The sequence below is a fragment of the Sus scrofa genome, chromosome 11 (genome assembly GCF_054392235.1).
Source record: "Sus scrofa isolate SSC_HxYL_T2T_F1_AM1 chromosome 11, Sscrofa_HxYL_maternal_Yorkshire_Landrace_v2.0, whole genome shotgun sequence".
Classification (NCBI taxonomy): domain Eukaryota; kingdom Metazoa; phylum Chordata; class Mammalia; order Artiodactyla; family Suidae; genus Sus; species Sus scrofa.
In genome coordinates this window covers 49065324-49083309 of record NC_139393.1, presented here as the reverse complement: position 1 = coordinate 49083309, position 17986 = coordinate 49065324, and the positions used below count along the sequence as shown (strand labels likewise).

The 17986-nt window shown below is 33.6% G+C and overlaps 1 protein-coding gene across 9 annotated transcripts in view; it reads left to right on the top strand.

The window, feature by feature from the left end:
• The window catches only part of KLHL1 (kelch like family member 1), a 386276-nt gene that overhangs the window by 347719 nt on the left and 20571 nt on the right, over positions 1 to 17986 (top strand). The gene's annotated exons all lie outside the window — the stretch shown is intronic.

Genomic DNA, 17986 nt, shown 5'->3' with positions numbered 1-17986 from the left:
TTATATCTGTCTTTGCTTTTTCCTTTTTCCCTTTTCCCTTTTTCCATTCCTACTATCACCCTAAATCAGGAATTTTCAAACTCAACACTGTTGATATTTTGTGTCAGATAATTCTTTGTTGGGAGTGGAGCGCTGTCCTGTGCTATATGTTTAGCAGCAGACTGGCTTCTATCCACTGGATACAAGCTATATCCACCTGCCCAATACCTACAGGCATTGACTAATATCCCTTTAGGGTGGTAAAATTATACTCCCTCTCACTCCCATGGGAAATTCTGACCTAAACAAAGATAATAACACCTCTAGCCTGGACAACTGCAAAAGCTTCCAGTATCCTTAATTCTCTTTCCCCTAAAGTCTATTTGCTAAAACAGGCAGAGCTGCTTTACACATGCAAGTAATATGTTAATCCTCTTCAAGAACTTTGCAATTAGAATACAATGTCTGTCATTACTTAAAGGGATCTTCTGTCTACCTACTCTACATTTTTTCCCTATGCATCAGCCAAATTGTCCTTTTATCTATGCATCAAAATGGCAAGCTCTAACCCAGTTCAGTTGCTTTGCACTTGCCTTTGTCTTTGTTTGAAATGCTATTCCTACCAATCCTGATGTACCTGGGTTTTTCTCATTATTCAGATTTCATCTCAAGATTTGTCCACAAAGAGAGTTATTTACTATTCATTCTATTTAAAATAGACCACCCTGAAGACTATTCCAAACTGTTTACTGTTCTTGAAATTATATGTTACTGTTTTCTATCTCTCTTCACTAGATATACATGTTCAATAAATGATGGGTTTTTGTCTGCAACATATAATTATATGTTCATTACTATATCCCTGGGCATAATACACATTCAATATTTTTACTGAGGAAATGTTTAAATAGTTGTTCTATCCAGTTTAGTTACTTTTAATAACCTTTGAAATCTAAACCTATTTTTCTAAATATATGTGTATATTTATGCATTATTATTATAGCCCAATATTGAAGAATAAATGAGCTGTTTTTCTCATCTAAAATGTGTATAATCCTTTTCTGTGACATTAAAAACCCTAGGAAATTCAAATTTTAATGTCTAGGCAGTAAGTGATTTTATACCAAAAAAAAAAAAAAAAAAAAAAAAACACCCACAAAACACCATTAATGTAAGTGAACTCAATAAATTTAAGTAACTAATGTTGACCTGAAACTAACAGACTATCATGTATGCCTTCAGCATAGAGGGGGTTATTCAGATCAGAAGTGAACTGCGATTGGGGTGTGCAGCAAGGGCAAGCACATGTAAGTTTTCATAGAGATAAAAAGGAATCTGGGAGGGCTATCATTAAAAAGAATAGTTTTCTATTGGTGGAGTTCTTGCCAGGAAAGAAGTCTTTCTTCTTCTTGAGCTTTATTATCATCACAGGGCATAAGAGCTCTTTCACTCCATCTCTCAATTGTCTTTAATTTTAACATCCAAATTATGTAAATATATATATATACATTTAAATCTAAAGTGATGTATGTCTAAAATATTTTTCAAACTTGGATATTGTAAATAAGATATGCTGAATACCATTAGAGGTAAACTTTTTGGCACATTTCTAACCATTTCTTTAGGAAGAATATCAAAGTGAATTTCAGGAGAATTGGAACTGAATTATTTTTCATCTTCAAGTAATAATTTTAACTTAAACCTTTTCTTCAGTAGGTTTTACCAAAATCTTCCTCAATAGCGTGGTATGAAAAAATGCCTTCCATCCTGGCCAGTGCTTTGTGTTATCATTTGTCATAATTTCAAAAACTTAATTGGTTTTGAAAAATACTTTATTTAAATGCAAAATTTTGTGGTTAAGTTTGAGTATATTGCTCGTTATATTTGATCATATATGTTTCTATACATCTATTATAGAATACATAATGATGTTTTCCATTTTCATCGTATTAACTTACTGCATGCACTTATTATTTTAATTGTACATATTTTTGACTCACAAATTTCTTAAATGTTTACATCAACCTATTTTTTTTTTTGTCTTTTTGCCTTTTTCTAGGGCTGCTTCCCATGGCATATGGAGGTTCCCAGGCTAGGGGTCTAATCGGAGCTGTAGCTGCCGGCCTATGCCAGAGCCACAGCAATACCAGATCCCAGCCAAGTCTGCGACCTACACCACAGCTCACAGCAACACCGGATCCTTAACCCACTGAGCAAAGTGAGGGATCGAACCTGCAACCTCATGGTTCCTAGTCGGATTTGTTAACCACTACGCCACGACGGGAACTCCTACATCAACCTATTTTTATTTATGGTTTCCCCAGGCTTAGGCTTCAGTTTTCATTCAGGTTTATTTCATGCTTAAAATTATATTCTTAGTGTCATATGTACTTCCTGAAAATTCATTTAGGATTTTGCCTGGAAATAAATATTTACAGATTAATTAGAGAAAACGTGAGATCTATACATTTGAAACTTTTATTTCTGAAAATGTGACCTCACTTTTATCTCTTAAAATTATTCTCTATGTATTTGAGTGGTTTTAATTTGAATATAGATTTATTATTTTCTTTCTGAGTTTATTAACATTTATTTGTATTTTTGAACATTTTAGGTATATTTTTGTTCATATATTTGTATGTGTTAATAATTGTATATTTATAGTGCACTGGAGAAGAAAGTTCAAGTATATACGTTTATAATAGCCAACTTACTAAATACATGTGTCAGTTAGTAGTTTTTCACTATAATAAATTTTCCAGAAAGATAAACATGGTAAACTGCTAATGAAACTTTGTCATTCTTAGTATTTACATTTATTACATTTTTGATTGTATTACTTTTATTTTTAGAATAATGACATAAATAGTAATGACACTGGGTGACCTCATCTGTCTTCTAATTGTAAAGGCTGTTATAGTCTGTGTGATACTAGTTGTTATTTGAGATAATCTGATAATGTGAAGTTAAGGCAGGATCTTATTATAGTTTGTAATTTCACTAATTAATATTAAAAATTAACCTTTGTATTATGTTTTATTAAATTCCTTCTAAAATGTATAAAAATGATATTTTTCTCGTTTGATCTACTAATATGGTAATTTACATAAATATTAAAACTGTAATTATTACCTACTTAAAATAAAACCACCTCATCCGTGTTGCATTATTCATTTAATATTTTGTTGCATTCTATAGTCTGATTTTTCATCTGTGTTTGTTTTATATATCTTTTGAAAAACCATTTCATAATATCTTCCATTATGATATGAATCTTCTTTTGGCATAACATCATACATGAGTTGAGATTTTTTTTACAGTTTATCTGCTGCAGGTATTTACAAACATGAGAAATAAATATTCTTGAACATGAGAAACAATAGAGGAAATCATTGGTACATTACTATATATTTTTTTTCTTTTCCCTTTAGTAGTTAACATTTTACTGAGATTCTAAAACTAGCAGAAGGCAGTCAGATCCTCTAATTCTGTGACTATTAATAATAATTCATTTTTTATTGTTATATTTTCTTTTGTACTGTTATTATCTTCCTAATTTGTTATTTTTATGTGTTAGCATTATACTGCTTTTGTCTTTTCTTACCTTTTGTCGTTGTCATTATTTGGTTTTTGTTTTTATTTTTAATCAAAAGTGTGCAGACAGTGAAACTATACTTGTTTTCTTATTAATTTGTCCTTGGCTTAATTTTATTTTTTATGTCTTAAGATTCAGAATTTAACATAATATAGTATTAATAATTGTCCCTGTAGTTTATTCTTCTTTAATATATCAAAATTGTCATTTTAAGTTTTCATTTCTTTGTTATTAAGCACAGTAGTGTTGTGAATATCCTTATATGTACATGCCCTTGTGAGCATGTGTACATATTTTATTTGGGTGTAGACCTGGAACTGGTATTGCTGGACTCTACATTATTTTTATGTTTAGCCTTAATAGATATTGCCCAGAAGATTTTGAAAGTGGTTTTCCTAATTTTATGTACACTTTAACAATGTATTAGGATTCTAGATACTGCCATCCTACTGATTTGGTAATGCCAGTTTTTATCTTTTGAGGTTTTTATCCACTCTGGTGAACAGTGCTATCACATGCAGTTGAAGACCAAAATCAAGCACATTTTATAGATTTATTAACCATTTGTATTTCTTGTTGCTAAAGTCCAAGTCTTTTTCCTGTTTCCACTGAGATTTGTCTTTATCATTTTGCTTTGTGGAGTTCTTCATAAGTTCTAGAAATTATGTCTAGATAAATGTATCTCAGTTTATTATCTCAATTATTATTATATTCCTACTACTACTACTACTACTATTATCTTCTGGGAAGGATATTTTGATTATAAAATTTATTAGACTTTATGTCTAAAAGAAAATTTCCTGTATCTTCACATATTTGTTGTAAATTGGCTTGAGTAGTAGTATAGTTTTGGCAGCCTTGTGTTGCTAAAGTAAAGTAGATATTAATTATTTAATCTTCCGTCATGTTTTAGGGAGTTGTGTGCTAAGTCCAATAGGTTTTCATCTTTAATCTTTTTTTTTCCCTCAGTGGCAGAAAGCAACCTTTTATTTTCTTAATTTAGTTTAATCTTTTTTTTTTAATCTCAGACCTTAATTCTTATAGATGTTTTGACTACATTTCTATCAATTAGGGTATAATCAAGAGACGAAAACTACACAAGCAATTTATCAGTTATTCAACATAAAGATAATTTAATACAGTTTTGTTTTTTTGTTTTTTTGGTTTTTTTTGTCTTTTTAGGGTCACTCCCATGGCATATGGAAGTTCCCAGGCTAGGAGTTGAATTGGAGTTGTAGCTGCTGGCCTATGCCACAGCCATAGCAGCACCAGGTCCAAGCTGCATCTGCAACCTACACCACAGCTCACAGCCATGCCAGATCCTTAACCCACTGAGTGAGGACAGGGATTAAACCCACATCCTCATGGATACTAGTCAGATTCATTTCTGCTGAGCCATGACAGAAACTCCCAAATATTTGTTAAGTATAACTAGTTAACTAAAAAGTCAACAAGAGAACATCATGTAATAGAACTGTCAACTAAAGGAAACAGCTACCACCCTAGCATTTGGAAACAATAGAAGAGATTGTAATACTTAAAATGTAGAAGCTCAGGGGAGGGGCCCTATGCATTGAAATCCAGACATTTGTGATTGGACCCCTGCAAGGCTGGAGCTAGTGTCTCTGACACCAAAGAGGTGCTTTTGGGCCTGGGACCCCCCCTCTCTGGGGAGATGGTGCTGGTCTGTTGTTGTCAATAGCTCTAGGTAGCCTGAAAAAGGCTGATTTTGCAATGTTTGCAAAGTACCAGTTAGATACAACTGGATGCTAAAAGGAATTATGGGATGACTATCACAGGAACAGGAAATTAACCAAAAGGAGCCAGACCCTTCTTCCTCTAGTCTTTTAGTCTCCCTCTAGTATCCATTTATTTACATCCTAAAAAAGAGAACCAGATGGTAAAGCAAAAAAAGGTTTGCAGAGTTGTCCCTACATCAAAAACCAGAGTACAGAAGAGAGAATGTGGGCTGAGAGACAAAGGCCTAACTACTGGTATGACCCCACTTTCAAAATGTTTACCAGGGTATAATCTAATGGCTACTTTTCCTTCTTTTAATTTATCATTTTAAGATTCATTTTAACAGTCTCAATCATGTCCTTATTTTACATAGGAACATTTTTATTTACTGAGAATTGCTTTTTTGTTTGTTTGATTTCTTTTCCTTTTGGTCTGAGAATATATTCAATGACTGTATGCATGTTTGAGCACTAATTTATTTTCTATAAACATGATTTCTCAGTGATTTTATTTCTTTTACACTTAACTTGGGAAATTTTTTTCTGTATTTTTTTAAATTTTATTGTATTTTTTTTAATTTTTATTTTTTGTACCTGTGGTATATGGAGGTTCCCAGGCTAGGGGTCCAATCAGAGCTACAGCTGCCAGCCTGCACCACCAAAATGCCAGATCCAAGCTGTGTCTGCAACCTACACCACAGCTCACAGCAGTGCCAGACCCTTAACCTACAGAGCAAAGCCAGGGATGGAACCCTCAACCTCATGATTCCTAGTCAGATTCATTTCCGCTGTACCAAAATGGGAAGTCCTCTATATATTATATTTAATCATTGCCCTTTTGTTTATGAATTTTACCATTTCCAGAACAGACAGAAAATATTTTCATTTTAATTTTACTTACGTGATAGCCTTATTTGACATCTCTCTTTCCTTTCTGCCTCATATTCATCTTCTATCGATTGAGGGTGCTCTCTCATTGTCTTCCTAAAAATCTCTTGTATCACCAAATGTATATTTTCTTAAATATTTTTAAGAGCACAGTTGACTTATTTTTCCTATAAAACACAAGTTATGAAAGTTCCCATTGTGGCTCAGTGGGTTTTGAATCTGACTAGTATCCATGAGTACGTAGGTTCTGTCCCTGGCCTCTCTCAGTGGGTTAAGGATCCCGGGTTGCCATGAGCCATGGTGTACGTCACAGATGCAGCTTGAATCCTGCATGCTCACATCACTGTGGCATAGGCAGGCAGCTGCAGCTCCAATTCAACCCTTAGCATGGGCACTTCCATATGCCACAGCTGCAACCCTAAAAATCAAACCAAAATAAAACAAAACACAAGTTATAAATTATATACTTTCTTCATTTTGAATAGTAAGTTTTTCTTATGTATTGAAATGACTTTTATCCCCATTTATTGTGCTTGTTTTTTTTCTCCTGTGAACTCATTGTGATTTGTCCTGTCATGGAGCAGTGAAGTCTCATTTCTCTCAAAATTCTACTCTGAAAATTTTTGCTAGAAGTTTAATTAATGTCAGTTTCCATTATTATTTCAAAAACCTCCATGATGAGAAAGGAAAGGTGGAGCCAAATCATGGAAAGCCAAAACAAATCATTCCTCAATTTAGTTTCCTGTGTGTTTGGTAAAGCTACTTTTCTGCAGCAGAGTTTTAACTGTTAAACTTTCCACTAGCACCATCTTCCATATCGGATAATATTTATAGACATTCCAGCTAAATTCCTTTGGTTATAGTTGTTGAGAAAAATCCAGAACCCTACTATCACTGCTACTTAGGAAAACCAATGTGTAAAAGTGAAAAAGTGTTAAAATTATATATACTCTTTTTGGCCCTATAGTGATGGGGTGCTACATAGAAAAAAGTGGTTAAGGGTGTTCTTCCAGTAAACTCCTCTTCATACTATGATTTTTCAGAAAAGGGAAAGTTATTACTAATTTTCAGTTTGTTCACATCTGCAAGTTATCTAAAATAAATGTTTTAGAATTGTTCCTGTATGAATTAGGTGTGTCCCATTCCTCAAAACAACTTTTGATTTCATTGTGCCTTTTAATAGCAATTATAGAAAAAAATGTTATCATTTGTGTTAATATTGTCATTTTACTCACTAGATAACATATAATTATTAATATAATTTTTGTTCCTATATTTGCTTTTTCTCTTTAAAGGGGCTGTTTTCCTTAAGCTTTACAATATTTCTCTTAAAAATGACCTAATTAGGAAATTAATAGTAAAATTTCATATTCTTATACATTAAATGTTAAAAAAAAATATCTGCCCTGCATGCATATCTATTTGTGGATAGCAAAGCTCAGGGTAATATATTTCTCCTGGATGTTTTCCTATCTCCTATACATGAAAGCATAGCCATTTTTACCTCTATTTTTTCTAATATTTATGCATTTATGTAATACCAACATGTTTATTTAGGGACTTTTTCTTTTGACTTACATTAATGCAGATAGATTAATCTCTTGTGTCTTTTAGAAAATCGATACCTCACTGACACAGCAAATTTACTCATCAGGGATGAGTAGTAGTGTTACTCCCTTCGTTATCTTATTCATTTGTTTCACTATTCTGTAATGAGAACACACATTCATTAAAGTTTTAGTATTTCTTATTAAATTATTTATAGTTATTTTGCACTACAGCTTTGTTACCCTTCCATAACATTTTACTGTGAAACATCATTATGTATATGTGTTTTGTTATAAATATCCAAACTTATTCAGAAATAAAGGTAATACAAACTTAATAAATGACATATTTAACATATAGTACTGAAGCAAATTTTCATATGTTTTTATAACTGAATTGTTTATCCGATTTCCTTCCTTTTAAATTGGCTATACATGGAATTAATTATTTGTAGTTTTTTCTTGTCCTTGTATTTTTTGGTCAGCTAGGATATTTAATTTACTTAAGAAATCCTGTTTAGTACCATTCTTCACATCAATTCTCAGAATGTGAGTGTATTTAAAATTTTTATTATTGAAAATGTTACATTTTAAGTATATTTTCCCAGATTTTAGCCTCATGTTATGAAAACTTTTTTGAATAATTTCATTTTTTAAAATAATCTTTCTCCTTTAAATCATTATAGTACAGATCTCATTTGGATTATTTTTTAATTCCCCTTAGTGTGATTTAATGGCCTCAAAATTCTGTGGTTTAATGACTGTCTCTTAATGTCTGGTACCTTTTCCTCTTTTACTCGGAGAGAAATATAATCACCAAAAAGTGACCTTTCACTTCAGACCCATATCAGAAAATTGTTTCAACATCACCCTCTGACAGTCATTTATTTTTCTCTCACCTCTGCTGACATACATTTTTCCCTCTTGTTTTATTTTCACATCTCACTAATGTGTCATTCTAACCTATTGCTTCTCTGATTATTATTTTGAATAATTTTCCCAATTAAAGCTAATAAAAGCCAGTGAATAGCCCTCGAGTTTAGATTATTCAGGATACCTTTTTCTTTGTGGAAAAATTAGACATTGGTCCATGGCTTAAAATTAATGAATGTATTCTAATGGATTCAAGAGAAAAAGTATAACAACTTTATAAAACATTTGGTCAATCTTCCTATAAGACAGATTAAGCTAAGTGGTAGATATGCCATTTCATGACAGAACAGCCACAGGCTTACTTGATGAATAAGGAAGTACAAGAAAACAGGGAGTAGACATTCTGGTGATTGATCATACAACATCTTAAACTTTCCAAATAAAATATACAGTAGTAATTCTTTTTGTTTCTTTTTAATAAAAATTAAAGTATATTTGATTTATAGTGTTTTGTAAATTTCTGCTATACAACATAGTGACTCAGTCATACCTATATATACATTTTTTTCTCTCATACTATTTTCCATCATGTTCTAGCCGAAGAGACTGGGTATAGTTCCTTGTGCTGTACAGTAGAACTTCATTGCTTATCCATTCTAAATGTAATAGTTTGCATCTGCCAACCCAAACTCCCAGTCCACCCCACTCCCCCCACCCCCCACTACCTTGGTAACCACAAGTCTGGTCTTTTCTTTGCCTTAGCTTTGTTCTTTCAAATTTGACTTTGTAACTAAAAAGGTCTTTCTGGTTTATTTCTTTTTGTTTCCTGAGTTAGCTCACAAAGCAGATACTCATACTGCCTAAGAATGTGTACAAATATTCTTGAATTTTAATAGATGTATGTGGTATGTTACCTGGAAAATCTGCAAAACTAACAAAAGCGAATGAGTTTGTTTTACAATCCACCGTGCAAAACTGAGTCACTCATTCATTCAAAATCACATGTTAAAAAGACGTGAAAAAACTGTAGTTTCTGCTCAGTCTGAAAATGCATCTTGAAATATCATGAAAATAGGAGTCATGTCTGTTGTTTTCTCCAATACATGCCAATATGTAGCAGAATGCCTTACATCTTGCCTCAAGACCTGTCACTTAATGTGGTACACTCTAAGACCATTTCTAATTTTGTATTCAAACTTTGATGTTCTTTTTCTTAAAGATGGAATCCCAAATTGTATAAGCTTTCATATAATAAACATGTTACTGAACACAAGCCTGTGTACCTGAAGCACAGTGAGGCCAAACAAAACAAAACACTGGAGTTTGGAACATAGAAAGATTTATCGCAAGGGCCATGCAAGTAGAGGGCTGACTCATGTTCTAAAAAAAAAAAACAAAGAAAGAAAAGAAAACCAAAACAAACAAAAAACTGCAGGAAAACACAACAACCACAACAAAACAACAACAGCAACAACAAAATGAACTTCCCAAAGGGTTTTACCAAAGTATTTTTAAAGACAAGCAAGGGAGGAAGTGGTTGGTTGTTGCAAACTTCTTTGTTTAGGAATTCTTTGTTGTTACAGCTGTCCACTTAGGTCAGTAAGGTCAAGATGTTCCTGTAAACATCCAACAAGACAAATGTTATTCTCTTTTCTGCAATTTTTTGTCTGTATATGAATAAAAAAGTGTTATGCCCTTAAGGTCAGAACTTTGGGGATGGACTATCCTGTATATTTCTAGGAAACATTCTTAACATCAAGCAAAAGCAGCAGTGTACGAAGGTTAAAATAAAACAAAGAGATCTAATATGAAGTCAGACTTTTTCTTCCTTATTATAAGCAGTTTGTATTAAAATTTTATTATCTCAGGTTCATACTTTAAAAAAAAAATCATTTGTTTACTAAATCTCACTGAGGCTATTAATAGGCCTAGGATTTTTATGAGTTACCTTCTGGAAGAAATGATTTCTAAGTATGGACTTGATTGATTTATCAGATTTGCATAAAGTAAGGAAGCATGCAATGAGAAGGAATAAACTGTGTCTGGCTCCTGAGTGTGAAATGCAAACAAAAGGAGGTAAAGTTAAGTCTGCCTGAGAAAGAGTAGCTGGAAAGATTGGCTAGAAAAGCAGCTTCCAGGTCATACAACAACCTGGCTATTGTAAAAATATTATAAACTGTTAAAAAAAAGTGCAGTTACATGGTTGTATTTCTTTTTCTTTTTTTTTTCTTTTTGTCTTTTTGCTATTTCTAGGGCCGATCCTGCAACATATGGAGGTTCCCAGGGTAGGGGTCTAATCAGATCTGTTGCTCCTGGCCTATGCCAGAGCCACAGCAATGCAGGATCTGAGCCATGTCTGCAACCTACACCACAGCTCATGGCAACACCAGATCCTTAACCCACTGAGCAAGGCCAGAGATCGAATATGCAAACTCATGGTTTCTAGTCGGATTTGTTAACCACCGCGCCATGATGGGAACTCCTGTATTTCAATTTTTTAAAAATCACTACAGCTGAAGAATAATTTATAATTGTTCAAAGAAACTATTAAATTATTAGAATCTGACCACAAAAGTAGACTGGCTGAGATGTAGTCCAGTGTTTCAAAGGGATTACTTGATAAATCATGTCTGAATTAAAATGTGTAGTATTGGAGTTCCCATCGTGGCACAGCAGAAACGAATCCGACTAGGAACCATAAGGTTGCGGGTTTGATCTCTGGCCTCTCTCAGTGGGTTAAGGATCTGGCATTGCCGAGAGCTGTGGTGTAGTTTGCAGATGTGGCTTGGATTTGGTGTTGCTGTGGCTGTGGTGTGGCTGGCAGCTATAATTGATTAGACCCCTAGCCTGGGAACCTCCATATGTCATGGGTGCAGCCCTACAAAGACAAAAAAAAAAAAAAAAAAAAAGACAAAATGTGTTGTATCAACAATTCATTATGGCTCTCTGTTTGAGCATAGCCACTGCCTGAATCTAGAATACACTGATTTTGTAAAATAGGCTTCTTCCTTCTCCATTTTTCATTCTTAGGACCTGCTTCTCTGCCATCCTATGTGCCAGGCTCAGGAGTTCCTGAATATGCCTTGATTGTTCACACTCTTTTGCCTTTTCACATTGTCCTCTCTCTACCCAGATTTCCCTTCCATTTTTTTTTTTTCCCTTTTAACTTGTGGCTATTCCACTACCCATTTAGTTTCTCTCCTCAGATTTTGTTCTATTTTTTTGGATACATTTGAAAACCATCTAAAGTGATAACCTAATATAGCTCTAGTTCTCTGTGTGCATTAAGTTCCATGTGGCAAGATCAGTACTGAACAGGATTCAGAGTATTATAACTTGAAAACAACAGTGTAAGAAAGCGTTAAAAATATATTAAGATTTGCTTTTATCTAAATAAAACCTAAATGAGATCATTTTTACTTCCATAATCCAAAGCATAGTTTCATCTGTAAATTTCCCAGGAACCCTTTTAAAAATTCACCAATTTAAAATTAATCCTTCCTTTTTTTGTGTTCCCAAAACATGTGATTGATACTTTTTTTTTCAGAAATTTGTCAATATCTTATTTCAGTGAAACTTAAACAGGTGACTTTCCTATGACAAGTTCCATTCATAAATCATGCTTTTTCAAGAATTGGAAACCAGTGCTTAGTTCATTTAAAAAAAAAAATGTCCTTGCTATGATGATAAATTAAAGAAAATAAATTAAATCTGCTCTCCAAGTGCTTACATTATGTTAAGGGAAATAAGAAACAGCAAAAGAAAGAAATGCAGAACTGTAATAGGTATAGGGTGGGAGTTGTCAAGGAAAATCGAAGGATTAAGATTGAAATGACAACTTCTACCATTTTTTGGCTTAGTAAATTCTACCAAGTTTTGGGATGTAATTCATCTTGTGTATTTATAATTCTCTAAGTTTTTAAAGAAATAAAGGTACTTTCTAATAAATAAAGTTATGTAGATTTTATTATCTAAATGTTATAATAGTGGCAAGTCTATTTTGTTTGGGGGAGGAAATTATGCTCAGGGACTGAGATTGTGTTTGCCGGCAATTTAAACACAAGTTCACTATAGGAATTCCACAGAAAGATAGCACAGAGTGTTGTGTCTCCTAATAAACCAATAGAGAAATAACACACTCCAGACTCGGGATAGATTAAATATACCATTGTTCCAGGCAAGGAGAGATGATAGAAATAAACTCCAAATTTTGTTGAAATGTGCCCTATGAGTTTTGGTTTCTGAAAGAGGTAGTTTTGCCAGCCAAGAGCTGATACCCAGCTGCCAGTGCAGAAATAGCCCTCAGTTGCAAGAGCATGTTCCTAGGGAACAGTGGCACTGATGCTGACAGTCAGCATCCCCCCTTCTTGGGGTTGTTTTGATGCTTTGTCACTGCAGCTGATAAAGAAGTCACTTTTACCATGGCAGGAACCAATGTCCAAGATTGTCCAAGAATTAGAATAGCAAAGGCTGGCTTTTTTCAGACCAAAGCGCTGAGCTAGCCCTCACAAAAATCTTTTTTATTTATACTCTAAATGTCCCCTTTGCCATAATTTCTTCTCCACAAGTCTTTATTGAAACGATCCCAACAGGGCGCTTCAGCAGCTGGGCTACTAAGTGCTTATCAATCAAAGCAAATGAGATGATGACATCCAGACACAACTTATTTCATTCTTATATCAAATCAACTTTACTTCTAAAAATAACTTCTCTTTCTTATTTTTGATCATAAACAAATAGATTTGAAATCATATCAAACCAATACATAACAGCGTCTCAGACTGATTTGGCTACATGTACAAACATTTCTTAATAAGTAGGAACAAAACAGTAACACAGCCTGTTGTGTAAGCTTACTGAAATTCTGCTTGCTGTACTGTCAGACACTCAGCAAATACCTCTCATGGAAAGATTCACTGAAAGATTAGAATACTCTCAGGAGTATTATAATCACAGGATTGACAAGCCTTATCATGGAATAAGACTAAAGAGTTCGCTATCAATTGGAAAGCAAAGGATCAAAGTTCTGGATCTGGAGAGTTGCTTCAAAGTTGTTATCCTGCACTTTACGCAGCCGTCCCTGAAGTTATATACTAGTGATAAAATATGACACAGATTAAGTAACCTTTCCTAAAATTTCTGAGGTAAAACAAAGTAGAATCAAAAAAAGTTTCTAGGGTTTCTCTCTGTGGTGCAACAGGATCAGTGGTGACTCTGGAGCCCTGGGATGCAGGTTCATTTTTCATCGGCCCAGCACAGTGGGTTAAGGCTTTGGTGTTTCCATAGCTGTGGTGTAAGTCACAATCACAGCTCAGATCTGATCCCTGGCCTGGGAACTCCATATGTCTTGGGGGGGGGCAGCCAAAAAAAAAAAAAAAAAAAAGCTTTTTAGTAAAAAACACACCTGAACCGATGAGAGATGAATGAGAGACAAACATGCAGTAACACATCCTATGAAGTAAAAAGGTACATAGCATAGAAGGCACAAGGGCACATGAGGCTGGAAAAGATCTAGTGCTGTGGCAGAAACTTCAAATTGCCTTTTAATAGTCATTCACTCCTTTTTATATGACAATATAAACATCAAATATTAGCTAGACAAATGACCACCTAAAATAAAGACATTTTCCAGCACCTTATCAGTTAGGTATTGCCAAGTAAGTACGCTGTAGTCAATGGGATTTGAAAAGTGCCTTGTGCAGCTTAAAAAAAATGGATTCTTGAAAGGACAGAGTGTGGCCTTTCTTCCACTGTGCCTTCATCCTTCCTTTTGAACCGTGGTTGTGATTGATAGGACACCTCCTTGGGAAGTCAAGACAAGAGAGTTTGGAAAAAAATTCTTCATGGAGTTTTTACATTACTACACATTTTACAAGAAAAATATTAGCAACATTTTTCACACTATCTTCTCAAGCATATTTGTAAATCAAACAGCTTTGGAAGATAGAGATCCTGCCTTTCTTTGGGGCAGAGAGCATATTTCTTCCTTGATTGGAATAGTAGTGTCTCCCTTCAGAGCAATGATTGGGCAGTTTTACTGGCAGCCCATTTAAGAATCAACAATTCCTAGAGTCCAGGTTCCCCAGATGTGAGAAAATGCCTCTATGTAATCAGCCTTCACCTGAGTCTCTCTGTATCACCTTGTTGAGACTTGGGACAGGGAGAACCAGAGTAAACATGGAGATCATTTTGCCTGTTGTGCTATGAGAAATAAAGTCCTTTCTTTCTGATCTAAGAGTCTTGTGCCTTCTACCAGAATCTCTGAAACTGTGGTAGGTTAATTTTTTTAGTTTTCAGATGCTTCCAGTTTTCTTTTCTCTTTTCTGGGCACTCTGCAGAGTATGAAGTTCCTGGGCCAGGGGTCAGATCAGAGCCACAGTTGTGATCTATGCCTTTCTTCACAGCTCTTGACAAAAGTTTCTATCCTACCGACGTTAGGTTAAAAGTCAGAAGCAACCTGGGTCTCAACACCTATCTGCAAAGCCACTTAACACACTTTTGAACCCATATATTAACTAGTACATAATTTGTTTCCTCCAACTGCCATATTGTATGTATAGGCAGGCCCCAAAGACATTGCAGGTTTGATTCCAGAAGACCACAATAAAGTATACACCACAATAAAGGGAGGCACACACATTTTTTGGTTTCTGAGAGCATATAAAAGTGACATTTACACTATACTATAGTTTATTAAGTTTGCAATAGCATATCTTTAAAAACAATCTATGCACCTTAATTACAAATGCCTTATTGCTAATAAATGTTAACCATCATCTGACAATGCAGGTTTGCCACAAACCTTCCATTCATAAAAAAATACAATATCTACAAAACTCAATAAGGTAAAGTACAATCAAATGCAATAAATGCATAAATCCATTGATAAATAAAATGGGGTATGCCTGTACCAGAATATAATATATAGGGCACTAACTTATATGGGTATCTAGCAACTAGATCTCAAAATATGAAGGCCAGGTTGCTAAACTTTACGTAAAACTTGTCTGTAGTCTGAATAAACACATAAGTTGGGGAAAGTAGTAGGGAAGACATATTCATTTTCAGCAAAATTCTACGAGTTTGCTTGAGTCAGGGATATCTCTAACCTCCTGGCGATTTTTGGCATGCAAGGTATATACTGGCCAATGTTCACAGAAAATTGACCTTTGACACTGATATCTCCTAAGAATGTTGTTGTTCTGTCTTCTTCTCATTGCCTCTGAATGAAATCTTAACTCCATAGCATGGCATACAATTCCTTTCACTCTGAGTCTAACTTTTCATCTCACCTAAGGCATCTTTTCTTTCTCCTCCTTCACTACCACCCAATCCATCAATATGACATGCCTGCCACTCTTTATTTATCACCCACTGTGACCTTTCATGTCCCTTGTCTTTTCACATAATGCTTTCCCTGTATGTAATGCTTTCCCCTATTTCTTCATCTTACAAAATTTCTACTCATCTTTCAACTCTAAGTTAAAATGTCAAATTTCCTTTCTTGCCATGAAACAGTCAGCTGTCACTTTTTATATTGTCAGTGCCTTTACTTCTAGGATCAGATTCTTTTCTGCTCTTCAGATTCTCAGCATCTGATTTGCCATGGCAGTGAAAAGCAGGGAATCAGTCTAAAACATGATTAAATAGATTGTGAGGGGAGAGCTGAGAAGATAAATTCAGATAATTGTTCATGAACTTTTGTGTCTTCAGGGTAGCCTTTATTCTAATTCCAAAATCTTTTAAAGTATTGAAATACATGTGTTGGGTTTTAATAATGGCTCCATAAAGCAGTCCATAAGGACACTATTATCTCTTTTACACAATTACAATTTTCTCCTTTTTTTCAAATTTTTTTTTCAGAAAAATGTAGTGTATTTACTCTTTTCAACTAATTTTTTCCCTAGTATTAATATTTTGTATTATCAAAACTACAGTAATTTCATTGTTAATCTATAATAGTAGAAAGAACATGAAAAGGGACATATCACAAATGACATTAAACACTGATAATATAGCTTAGGCTTTAGTAAATAATTTATAAAATAACAATTATTATATACCGAACATTCATTTTACAATATTACAATGTTTTACAAATATATATTTTCAAATATTATGTCATATTTGTTGAGGCATTTCATAAATTTATTTTTTATAAACCCTTGTGCTGCTGAGTTTTATTAAAGGAGGTTTCACACAAAAGACAGAATGAAGATTGGTTTATATTATACATAATTATGTCAAGAAGTCAATGATATTGTCACGTCTATGGCACATTTTATTTCCAAACAAAAGGCTATGCTAAAAGGCTCAATATTTGACTTCTATAATGTAGTATGTTTAATAATTTCATTTTATACACGTTTAGCTATTTTTTGTATATATTAGCATTCTTTAATAATTTTTAAAAAATGTGATAAATCATTGCATAAAAATATTTTGGTATTCAGCAGTGCTGGATTCAGATAAATCAGTAGTATAATTTGTTGCTATAAAGTGTATGAATAAATAGAGCAGTTTGAAGTCAACTAATCCATTAAAATGATAGAAAAGAAAAAAAAAAGGGGTATTTTTCTTATATGTAAAAGACGTATCAAAGACTGTGTTAGGTGCCCTTCATGAAAATAGTTACCCAGTAAGTAAAATCTCTGCAAAAAAATAATACCTCAATATTATAGTGTGCTTCTTTTGAGTTAGATCTTCAATTTAAATGAAACAGAAACAAAGTTCAGATTTTGTGAAGTATTTAGAATGATAACAACTTCTGAGTAAATAGTCATTTCACTTCTGGGTGATTTTCCAAGCTAAATTGCCCAATACTTGTCCTTTCAATTGCTCCTATTAGTTAATTTCAATATACTGCTAGATTGAGGGCTGGCAGACAACTTGTGAGTAATCAAGCAAAGAGGCATTACATCCATAAAGAGAACACTTGGGCAATCAGATACATTTTCTTAAGGCGAGCATTAATAGAAACATAAACATCTTTTAAAAATATCTCCAGGATTCAAAATCAGTTTAAACATTATATTTTAGAGTTATTAAAAGATTTTAGAGGGTAATTTTTTAAATCTATTACCTAAACCACCTTATATGGTAGGTAATATCTTTCTATGCATTTGCTTAGTCAGAAACTGAAAAGTACAGAATTAAGTCTATTTACCAATATATTAAGCTTAATGTCCACTAGGAAAGCAAAACATTTCATGAAATCTAATCTCATTAAAGTATAAGCAAGACATAAAATCCTCTACTCAAAATCCTCTATGTCTTCCTTTTTCACTTGATGTAAAGGTCAACATTTGTTTTAGACATCAGACAAATATCTAGACACCTGTGTGAGGTTCACCCTTTACTTCCAT